The sequence below is a fragment of the Panthera tigris genome, chromosome X (genome assembly GCF_018350195.1).
Source record: "Panthera tigris isolate Pti1 chromosome X, P.tigris_Pti1_mat1.1, whole genome shotgun sequence".
Taxonomy (NCBI): domain Eukaryota; kingdom Metazoa; phylum Chordata; class Mammalia; order Carnivora; family Felidae; genus Panthera; species Panthera tigris.
The window spans coordinates 32514418-32524351 of NC_056677.1; the positions used below are offsets into that span (position 1 = coordinate 32514418).

Consider the following 9934-nt stretch of genomic DNA (forward strand, 5'->3'; position numbering starts at 1 on the left):
CCCGATCATGCCCGAAACCTCCTTTACTTGTCTCAGTAATCTTCTACCCATGAGTTCATCTAATGGTTTATTCAAGTCATGAATATTTTGAAGCCACACACTCTCCTGGGAAAATATGTCCTTCACATTTCCTGTCTACTATGTAAAGTATGCATTGCTGTCTTTAATCTGAACGAAACTATCTTTTCTAAGCTTCCAAGGGTGACTCTTCACTCCATAATTTGAAAAACCAAGAAGCCTAGTTAATTTTCTCTATACACATTCAGGTTTCATGAGCTTCAATCCTGCACTCATGTTAGGGTCTATCTTTGAAGCGTTCTTACTTAGAAAACCTACTCAGTAAAGTTCTCCAGCCGTTCAATTATACAAACTGCTGTCGCTGAAGGTGTTTCCAGCACTGCTAACAGTTTACTTGGTCTGTGATCAAAACTAAACAAGGAAATGTATGTGGAAAAAAAAATCAGTGTGCACAGACTCATTCTGCATGCGGCTGCAGCTCCAGGTGGGTGCTTTCTCTGCCCCAGAAACATCCCCACGTGCTATAACCACGTTCACCTACCTGTCAAGGGTGATGCAGCCATCTGGGGACACAGGGAGAAGAAGAAAAATAAGTGTGGATTTCTGTTGGGTGCCAGAACATGTGGAAGTTTACATTTTGAGAGAGATGTTGCTTTGCCCCGACCAACACCAAGTCCAGAGCATATGATTTCATTCATTAGTCAGTTGGTTTGTTCATTTGTTAAATAATTCATTTGTTAAAAATCTAATATTTATTGAGCCGCTACTGTGTGTCATGCCCTGCTCTGGGTGTTGTTGAAACAATGGTGACCTTGCCTTCATGGCATTTATGGTATAGGTGGTTATATGTATTTCTCCTTCTGAAAGAGAATTTAATTGGCTAGCACTCATGTATATTAGAGGGCTGTATGTTAGAGGGCTGTTAAAAAGTGCACAGCCAATTAATGAGGAAGAGGAAGAGAGGGAGCAAGGTTTACTTAGTATTAGTAGCAGAGATATCCATACATTGCTAAACTTCATGTCCAAAAGAGTTTTAGGTGTAAGAATACTCATGAGGACAAAAGAGTCACTTTTCTCTGAGTCCATACTCCTAATTTTGCTGTGTTTAAGGACTCCTTTAAAAAAATTTTTTTTAACATTTATTTTTGAGAGACCAGGAGAGACAGAGCATGAGCAGGGGAGGGGCAGAGAGAGAGAGGGAGACACAGAATCTGAAACAGGCTCCAGGCTCTGAGCTGTTAGCACAGAGCCCGACTCGGGGCTCCAATTCACAAACTGCGAGATCATGACCTGAGCTAAAGTCAGATACTTAACTGCCTGAGCCACCCAGATACCCCTAGGGATTCCTTCTTAAACTAAAACAAGATTCATATCCACTACCCCTGCCCACACACACAGAATAAAGAGTAATGGTTGTCAAAAGAAGGCCCATAATAAGGAAAATTTCCTAGTAAAGAATAATGTTTTGTTTTAGGGTTCCCTCAAGTACACCCTTGAAACAAAGATTTGATTCCAAGTAGTTTGTTTTTGAGATAACACCAAGAAACAATAGGAGAATAAAGAAGTAAGGCGGGGAAGGGCAAAAGTCTAATACAGTGAGTTCATGAGCACATTGCTGCTGTAGGCAACTGGGACTCAATCCTAATGAGGAGTCTCAGAGAGACTATGAACTATGCGCCTAAGAATTATCCCTCCCATGACAAAGAACCTGGAGTATTTATGTACCAACTACAGTTCTTCCTTGTATGAGGGTAGTTGCTCTGGGCATTAAATACTCCCAGCCCTTCTGATCTGCCATACATGAACTGAGCTCATTCCCGGGGACAGAGAAATCTCTAAGGCAGAGAGCATAAAGAACTATCTTCAGATGACCTCAGGGTACGCCTGGGTATATGGGCAGTTGCCAGCAACAAATTTTAAAATAGATTTGTATTTTCTTAATTACAAGAGTATTTACGTATTAATGAAAATAGCAGTCCATTGTGAGCCATTATATGTCCTCAGACAAAGCTCTACCAAGGACTACAACCCAAAGGTTAGGACAACTGTCCTATATAGCTTGAGAAATACATGTTATAAGAAAGTAGAAATATTTTTCTTCTTAAAAAATCATAAAGGAAAAAAATCATATTGCATACTTATTTCTTTAGAAGATAATCCTATTCTTTGAGCCATTTTTGAAACCAATCTCTGCCTTCGAGGGTGTAAAATAAGATGTGGCACCTTTATGCAGGGCAGCCCCTACCACCAAGATTTTTTGCTATTCACCATTCTCCTGTAGTGCTTCTTCCACACTCCTCTTTGGGTGAAACTGATCATTTGATAAGCAGTAGGAGGTCACTGGAGCCATTGCTAATCTAGAACTTTCCACAAGAAAGCTACCATCTCTGGCCAAATGTAACCGAAGAATAATTTGAAGTCCTTCCAGAATAGAAAGTACAACTGCAGGATGGGATACTTGAACTGCATGTGCTCAATCACAAGATAACTGTCAGGAGAGTATTAAGGACCAATGATGATCTCCACTGCTCCTTGAGCTCATTTCTGCAAGAATTGAGCTTGAGTGTAATGGGAGCTAGTAAGTGCTGAGAGCAGGCCACAAAATTTTTTTGCCATTTCACCCCCATGCCTCACTCCTAGACTAAAAACGGACAGTGGGCACTTGTGAGCCATATTTCAAGTGTGGGTTTAGGTAATCCAAGTGGTAGGTATATGCACTAGGCAATTATTTGAGACCTATTATGCGCACTAAACAGTTTACAGAGGGAAGAGGGAAGAAAATATTGTCGAGACCTCACAAAATTACATTCTTGTTGAAAATAAGCATATACAGGGGCGTGTGGGTGGCTCTGTCAGTTAAGCATCTGACTCTTGATTTTGGCTCAGGTCATGATCTCATGTTTCATGGGATTGAGCCCCACATCGGGCTCCATGTTGGGCATGGAGACTGCTTGGTATTTTCTCTCTCCCTTTCTCTCTGCCCCTCCCCCACTCGCTCGCGTGTGCTCTCTCTCAAAAAAAAGAAAAGAAAAGAAAAGAAAAGCATTCACAAAGATTCACAAATAGCAATGGTTATTAGCTCAACTGACCAAGGAACAACAGGTTGGGAACAGGGGGCTAAACAACTTTCTAGAAAACTAGTTTTAGTTCTACAAGGAAAGGCAATCCAAATCTCTTCTCTACCCTGACAATAAAATATCAATCTTCCCAAATGAAGGGTGGAAAGCCACTCCATACACAGAAATGGCCACCTATCAAACATGAGCAGAGTACTGAAATCAAGAGTAACACAAAAGGGTGATGTTCTAGCCAGCACATGAGAGGAGAGCCCACATAACCTAAACTTCCCTCATCCTACCCATGGCCAAAGGCTTGGCAGCCCCCTCTGAGGAAAAGTATCCTTCATTCTCAAACTAGAGCTCTTCATGAGTTTTAAAAACTTACATTCATTTTCTAGTAGAAACTGAGCAAAGAGAGACTATTCTATGTGGCTGAATAGGAGAGACCTGCCTTGCTGAAGGTTAGGACAGTCCCAAGAAAGCTGGGGCAGGGGGCGTGTGGTGTTCCTGCGCTACTCTATGGAATCACAGCAGCTTTTCCCTGCCTGTGTCTGTACCTGTCTGCTCTCACGTTACTTACGCTGGGAGAGGCCTCACGGAAGTCTATGGCCCAGTGCCCTGTTTACACCCCATTTATGAAAGAGGTGGCTCAGGTCACTAAGGGTACAGTTGAAACTCAGATCTGGTTCTAATCCAGCTTCCATGTCATCTTGGGCAAGTAATTTATAATCTAGGTTTCAGTTTCCTCATGCTGTAATATCATAAAGAAACAATTCCCACCTCACAGAACTGTGAGCATTAGTGAGAATACAAAAATATAAAAAACAATCCAAATCTCTCTGGCTTGTCAAGCACATTTTTTGTTCTTATCAAAGTCCAGTGCAGTTTGGTGGTCAAGGTGATGGGGAAATACTCCACATGTCATTCAAAGACGCAGGCTCCTTCCATACTGTGTATATGTCACAATCTCAGATTTTTTCCTCTTCTCGATTAAGCCAAAGGATTGTGCAGAGAGCTTGTTATTAAACTACACCTGATGATGGCACATGCCATTTTCCCCCATATTCCATTAGCCAAAACTCAGAACAAGGCTCAACATTATTATATGGGAAGCTAGGCCATAAAGTCCAGTTATGTGGCCAAAAGAAAAAGGAAATGGGGTTTGATAAACATAGTTGCTGCCACCATAAATTTGTCTAATTTGGGATACTGTAAAGTATTAGAAATGTAATTAGCTACAAATGTAAAGTTTATGCTTTAGTCATCTGAGTTCTATGTCTATTAATTGGTTTCAAAATCAGATTGGAAGATACAGTGGTTATTTTTGAGTACCCTAAAAATGAACGGAAAGGACTGTTCAAATTAGAGAGCCTTTTCTTTGGGGGTGAAAGCTTGAGCCTACAAGATATTGGAAACCATGCTCCCCACCACGTGGAAGAACCTAGTACATAGAGAAAATTAGGCTTCTAGGCATAGAGAAACATAGACGAAAGTTGCAATAGGAAGAGAAGATTCTGGTGGTGATTCCTAGATTCAGTGATCCCCAAGGCTTATAGGAGATACCTCAGTGCCTTTCCACCAACTTCTCCTTTGTGCTTATGTTGGATTTATTTAGGACACTTGCAGCAGCAGCATTCCTAAGAAAGACTAGCACGTTAACAAGAACAGATTGATAATATCAAATACTGGAAAAGATTTGGAGCAAATAAAATAGTTTTATGCTACTTGTGGGGGTGTAAACTGACACTACCACTTGTAGAACTGGTAACATGTCCTGAAGCTGTATCCTATGACCTAGCAATTCCAACCCTAAGTATATACCCAACAAAAATGTATGAATAGCTTCATCAAAAGTTATATACAATGTTATTCTTAACATTCCCAAATTGGAAACAATCCAAATATCAATAATAGCATGATAGATCAATAAACGTTCATTGGTATATGAGTGGATAAAGAAATTATGGAGTGTGAAAATATATATTCACACAGCTTTAAAAAGGAGATCCTGCTATTTGCATCAACACGGATGAATCTGGGGGACATATGTTAAGTGAAATAATTCAGACACAGAAAGAAAAATAATGCATGATGTCACTTACGTGTGGAATCTCAAAAAGTCAAATACATAGAAGCAGAGAGTAGAACTGCGGTTGCCAGGGGTGGGGAGGTGGGGGACACGGGGAGACGTTGGTCAAAGGTTACAAAGTTGCACTTATGTAGGATGAATAAGTCTAGAATCTAATGCACAGCATGGGGGACTATAGTTAAAAATATTCTTTTACATACTGAAGATGTTCTGACAGAGAGTAGATATTAGGTGCTCCCACCACACACACACAGACACACGCACACACACGCGTGCACGCACACGCACAGGTGCACGCACACACACGCACAAACACACAGGAACTGTGAGGAGATGGATATGTTCATTAGCTTGACTGTAATAATCATTTCACTATGTACATGTACATCAAAACATCATGTTGTACAGCGTAAGCATATATATCCTTTTTATTTCAAAACTTTACAAATGTTTTAAAAAATTCTATAAAGAAAAATACAGAGGTTTTAAAGAAATAAAGATGTGAAATCTATCCCCCTCCAAGAAACTAACTTGTCGCATCTTCATAATCAATGAGAACGAAAAAACTATTGCTACATACTACATCATGGATGAATTCCACAAACGTGCCATGAGTGAATGAAGCCAGACACACAAAAAAGGAAATACTGTACAATTCCATTTACGTGATGTTCGAAAACATGATAAACTAATCTATGCTTTTAGGAGAAAGCTTTGTGGTGGGCATTCTGCTGAGCCACTCACATTTGCCTTTGAGACTAAAACGCTTACTCCTCAGAGCTGCCAGGCTGCGGGCTGACCACCCTCAGCGGCCAGCTCTCTCTAGGAGTTAATCTCCCTAGACCAGAGAAAGCTCTTTTTCTTCAGGTCATGCTTTCTTTATGTTAGTGTACATCCAGTGATGTTTTACGTGAACGTACTAAGGCCCAGTTCACTGGGGCAATTTGGGGCAATTCTGCAGAGCCATCTCAGCTTCGAAGTACTCTGCGGGGGCAGCGAAGGTCTGTACTGTGACTGCACTGCGGCCCACCTCCTCCCTCTGTCCAATGCTGTTTCTTTCACTCCCCACACAAGCTTGATTGAAAAATCACTTCCTAATAAAGTTCTGGTGAGAATTCGCCATCTCAGAGTCTGTTTCCCGGGAAGGGGACCTGCAATATGATTACTCATTGCACCCATCCTAGGCCACCAGCTATGCTGAGCCTTCCTGCTGCCCACCCCGGGCTCATGGGGAGGACACAGATGTCATGAAATGATGGAGAGGCCTGCTGAGCTCACGGGCACGCCCACCTTACCCATCCCCAGGTGAGTGGGAAGTGAAATAAGACATGGGCTTCTGGGGTGTTGGAAATGTTCCAGTTTGAGATCTGCTTAATGGTTGCACGAGTATATCTATTTTGTGAAATACGTACTGAGCTTTGCACGTTTGTTTTTTTTTTGTTTTTTTTTTAACGTTTTTTTTAATTTTGTTTTTATTTTTGGGACAGAGAGAGACAGAGCATGAATGGGGGAGGGGCAGAGAGAGAGGGAGACACAGAATCGGAAACAGGCTCCAGGCTCCGAGCCATCAGCCCAGAGCCTGACGCGGGGCTCGAACTCACGGACCGCGAGATCGTGACCTGGCTGAAGTCGGACGCTTAACCGACTGCGCCACCCAGGCGCCCCTGCACGTTTGTTTTTTTAATGTTTATTTTTGAGAGAGAGGATGAAGGAATGAATGAATGAATGAATGAATGAATGAATAAATATGAGAGGAACAGGGGCAGAGAGAGAAGGAGACAGAATCCGAAGCAGGCTTCAGGCTCTGAGCTGCCAGCACAGAGCCCAACACGGGGCTCAAACTCACAAACCGTGAGATCATGATCTGAGCCGAAGTCGGACGCTTAACCGACTCAGCCACCCATGCGCCCCTGCACATATGTTTGTGTACCTTTCTGTATATATGTTTTACTTCAGTAAAAAGTGAGGAAAAATTAGACCCAAGAGGAAGAAAAAAACCTGAAACAAAACTATAATCCCAAGTTTACTACTCAGAAATGAAGACACTGAGCAAATGAAGGTTATTTAGCTAAATACAGTTGATTTCTTGTCCTTTGCAGTAGTTATATTCTACAAAGTCTCTGTAAACACTAAATTAGTGGACATTAAGCCATCGCTCCTAGAGGATATACAAGGTTAAATTGCTGCAAGTCTCTTTGGCCACAATATTTTTTGTCAAGGAGACAATACAAAACCTTGTTTTCTGTGTATAACTGTTTAAACATAACTTATTTTAACATATGCCATTGACTCACTAACATTGTACTCACAGTTAATAGCACTGTAACTAATTCCTGATGAAGCTTATATAACACATGTATTCTCTGTAAGGCACATCACAGCCTTCTTGCACTTAGGAACACTAGATAGTCCTTCAGCACTACATTTGGGGGCCACTTTAACCAGCTAAATCACCAAAAAACCCACAAACAAGACAAAAAATTGGTGCAAAATAGACCATGAAAATAACACTTGTTTTCAGTATGAAAGCTGAATCAAGAAGGCAGAGTGGGGGTTCCGGTTCAAGATGGCAATGTAGGAAGACCCTGAAACTCACCTTCTCCACAGAACACACCAAATTACACCTATTAACAAAATTCCTCCTGAAGAAGAAGTGAGGGCTGACTGAAAAGATACTGAATAACCAAAGACAGAGAGCATGGCAAGAGAATAATAAGAAAGATGAAGAAATGGTAACAAAGGGAACCCCCACCCCCAACACACTGTGAATAGCAATGGGAATAGTACTGAGGGACCAGGAACAGATCCCTTTGTCCTTGGGTACAGAAAAAAACCTTCAGTTTAAAGGGACAACTAGCATATAAAATAGACAATTCTACAACTCTGCCAAGTGGCAGAGGAGCTATGGTAAAGCTCTCCAGGTCAGAGGGATTGGAGAACCACACAGTTTACATTCCCACCCCACCTTCCCTCCCAGCCTAGACGGGAGCAGAGTCTGGAAGCCATAAAGGGCTGAGCCAGTTGTCTCAATGACCTTGCAACTTCAGTGAGCCCAGGGTTTATAAGCCCACACCTGCCCTAGACATGCTGGGACACAGAAAAAAAAGCCATGGTTTAAAAGGGCTGAAGAAGGGAAGGAATGTTCTCTCCCCCTCCTCTTCAAAAGCTCAGACCAGAGCAGGGTCTGGCTCACAGTGAGCTTGTGACCTCAGTGAGCCCAGGATCCACAAGCCCACACCAGCTGCCCTGTGATGTTAGGGCATATAAAACAAGTTGTGAGTGTGTGTGTGTGTGTGTGTGCGTGTGTGTATGTTTTAGCTTTTACTTTTACTTCTTTTACTTTTAAAAATTTGTCTTATTTTGCTTTTATTTTTTTCATTTTTCTTTTGTTTTTTCCTCATTCTCCTTCCTCATCTTTTATTATTTTCTTTTTTCTTTTATTATTATTTTTCCTTATTCTTTCTGTAAAAAGACAAGGTTTAAAAGAGTAATTAGCATACACAGCCAAAGCTCCAGCTAGCCAACAAAAGTCGCCAATCACACACAGTCTGCATGGGGGACACCATATACAAGACCACTCCCTCAACTTTAGGAGAAGTAGCTGTTCCACATAACCCATAGAAATAAAACCCAGAAAATCAAGCAAAACAGAGAGACAGAGGAATCTGCTGCAAAAAAAAAAAAAAAAAAAAAACAAAAACAAAAAGAAAACTCAGAAAAAAACTAAATGCAACAAAGATAAGCAATATCCCTGACAAAGAATTTAAAGTAATGATCGTAAAGATACTCACCAAGCTGGAAAAAGAATGGAAGAACTCAGACCTTCAATAAAGAGAAAATATTAAAAAGAACCAATAAAAGTTGAATGACATAACAACTGAAAGAAACAAAACACACTACAGGGAATCAAAAGTAGATTAAAGGATGCAGAAGAATGGATCAGCACTCCAGAAGCAGATAAGGTAACAGAAAGCATACAAGCTGAACAGCAAAAAGAGAAAAGAATTTTAAAAATGAGGATTGAGAGATCTCTTGGACAATATTAAGCAAACAAACAATCCCACTGTAGGGGTACCAGAAGAAGAATGAAGAGAATGGTGTACAAAACTTATCTGAAGAAGTAATAGCTTAAAACTTCCCTAACCCGGAGAAGGAAAGAGACGTTCAAGTAAAAGAAGCGCAAGAGTTCCAAACGAGATGACCATGAGGAGGTCCTCACCATGGCACATAAAATGTCAGAGATTAACATAAAAAGAGAATCTCAAAGCACTAAGAAAGAAAAATGTCGCCTACAAGGGAAAAATGATAAGATTATCAGATTTTTCAGCAGAAACTTGGCAAGCCAGAAGGGAGTGGCATGATGTCTTCAAAGTGCTGAAAGGTAAAGTCTTCAGCCAAGAATTCTCTATCCAACAAGGCTACCATTCAGAAGAGGAGGACAGATAAAAAGTTTCCAAGGCAAACAAAAACTGAAGGAGTTCATGACCACTAAGCCAGCCCTAAAGAGATATTAAGGGGGACTCTTTGAGTGGAAAGGAAGATCACACATGAGAGTATGTAAGTAAAAAACCACAAAAGCAGTGAAAATAAATATTTCTGAAAAAATCAGTCAAGGGATCCATAAAATAAAAGGATGTAAAATATGACACCATATACCTAAGACGAGGGTGGGGGAAAGGAGTCAAGAATGGGTTTAAAGTTAAGCAACCATCAACTTAATACAGACTGCTATATGCAGAAGATATTATATATAAACCTAATAGCAGCC

At 40.9% G+C, this 9934-nt stretch overlaps 1 non-coding gene across 1 annotated transcript; it reads left to right on the forward strand.

The window, feature by feature from the left end:
• The first annotated feature begins 469 nt into the window (after positions 1–469).
• Positions 470–595, forward strand: LOC122235620. The gene has a single exon (XR_006213661.1). It is a non-coding gene; the product is annotated as a small nucleolar RNA SNORA77 (small nucleolar RNA).
• Positions 596–9934: the final 9339 nt, after the last annotated feature.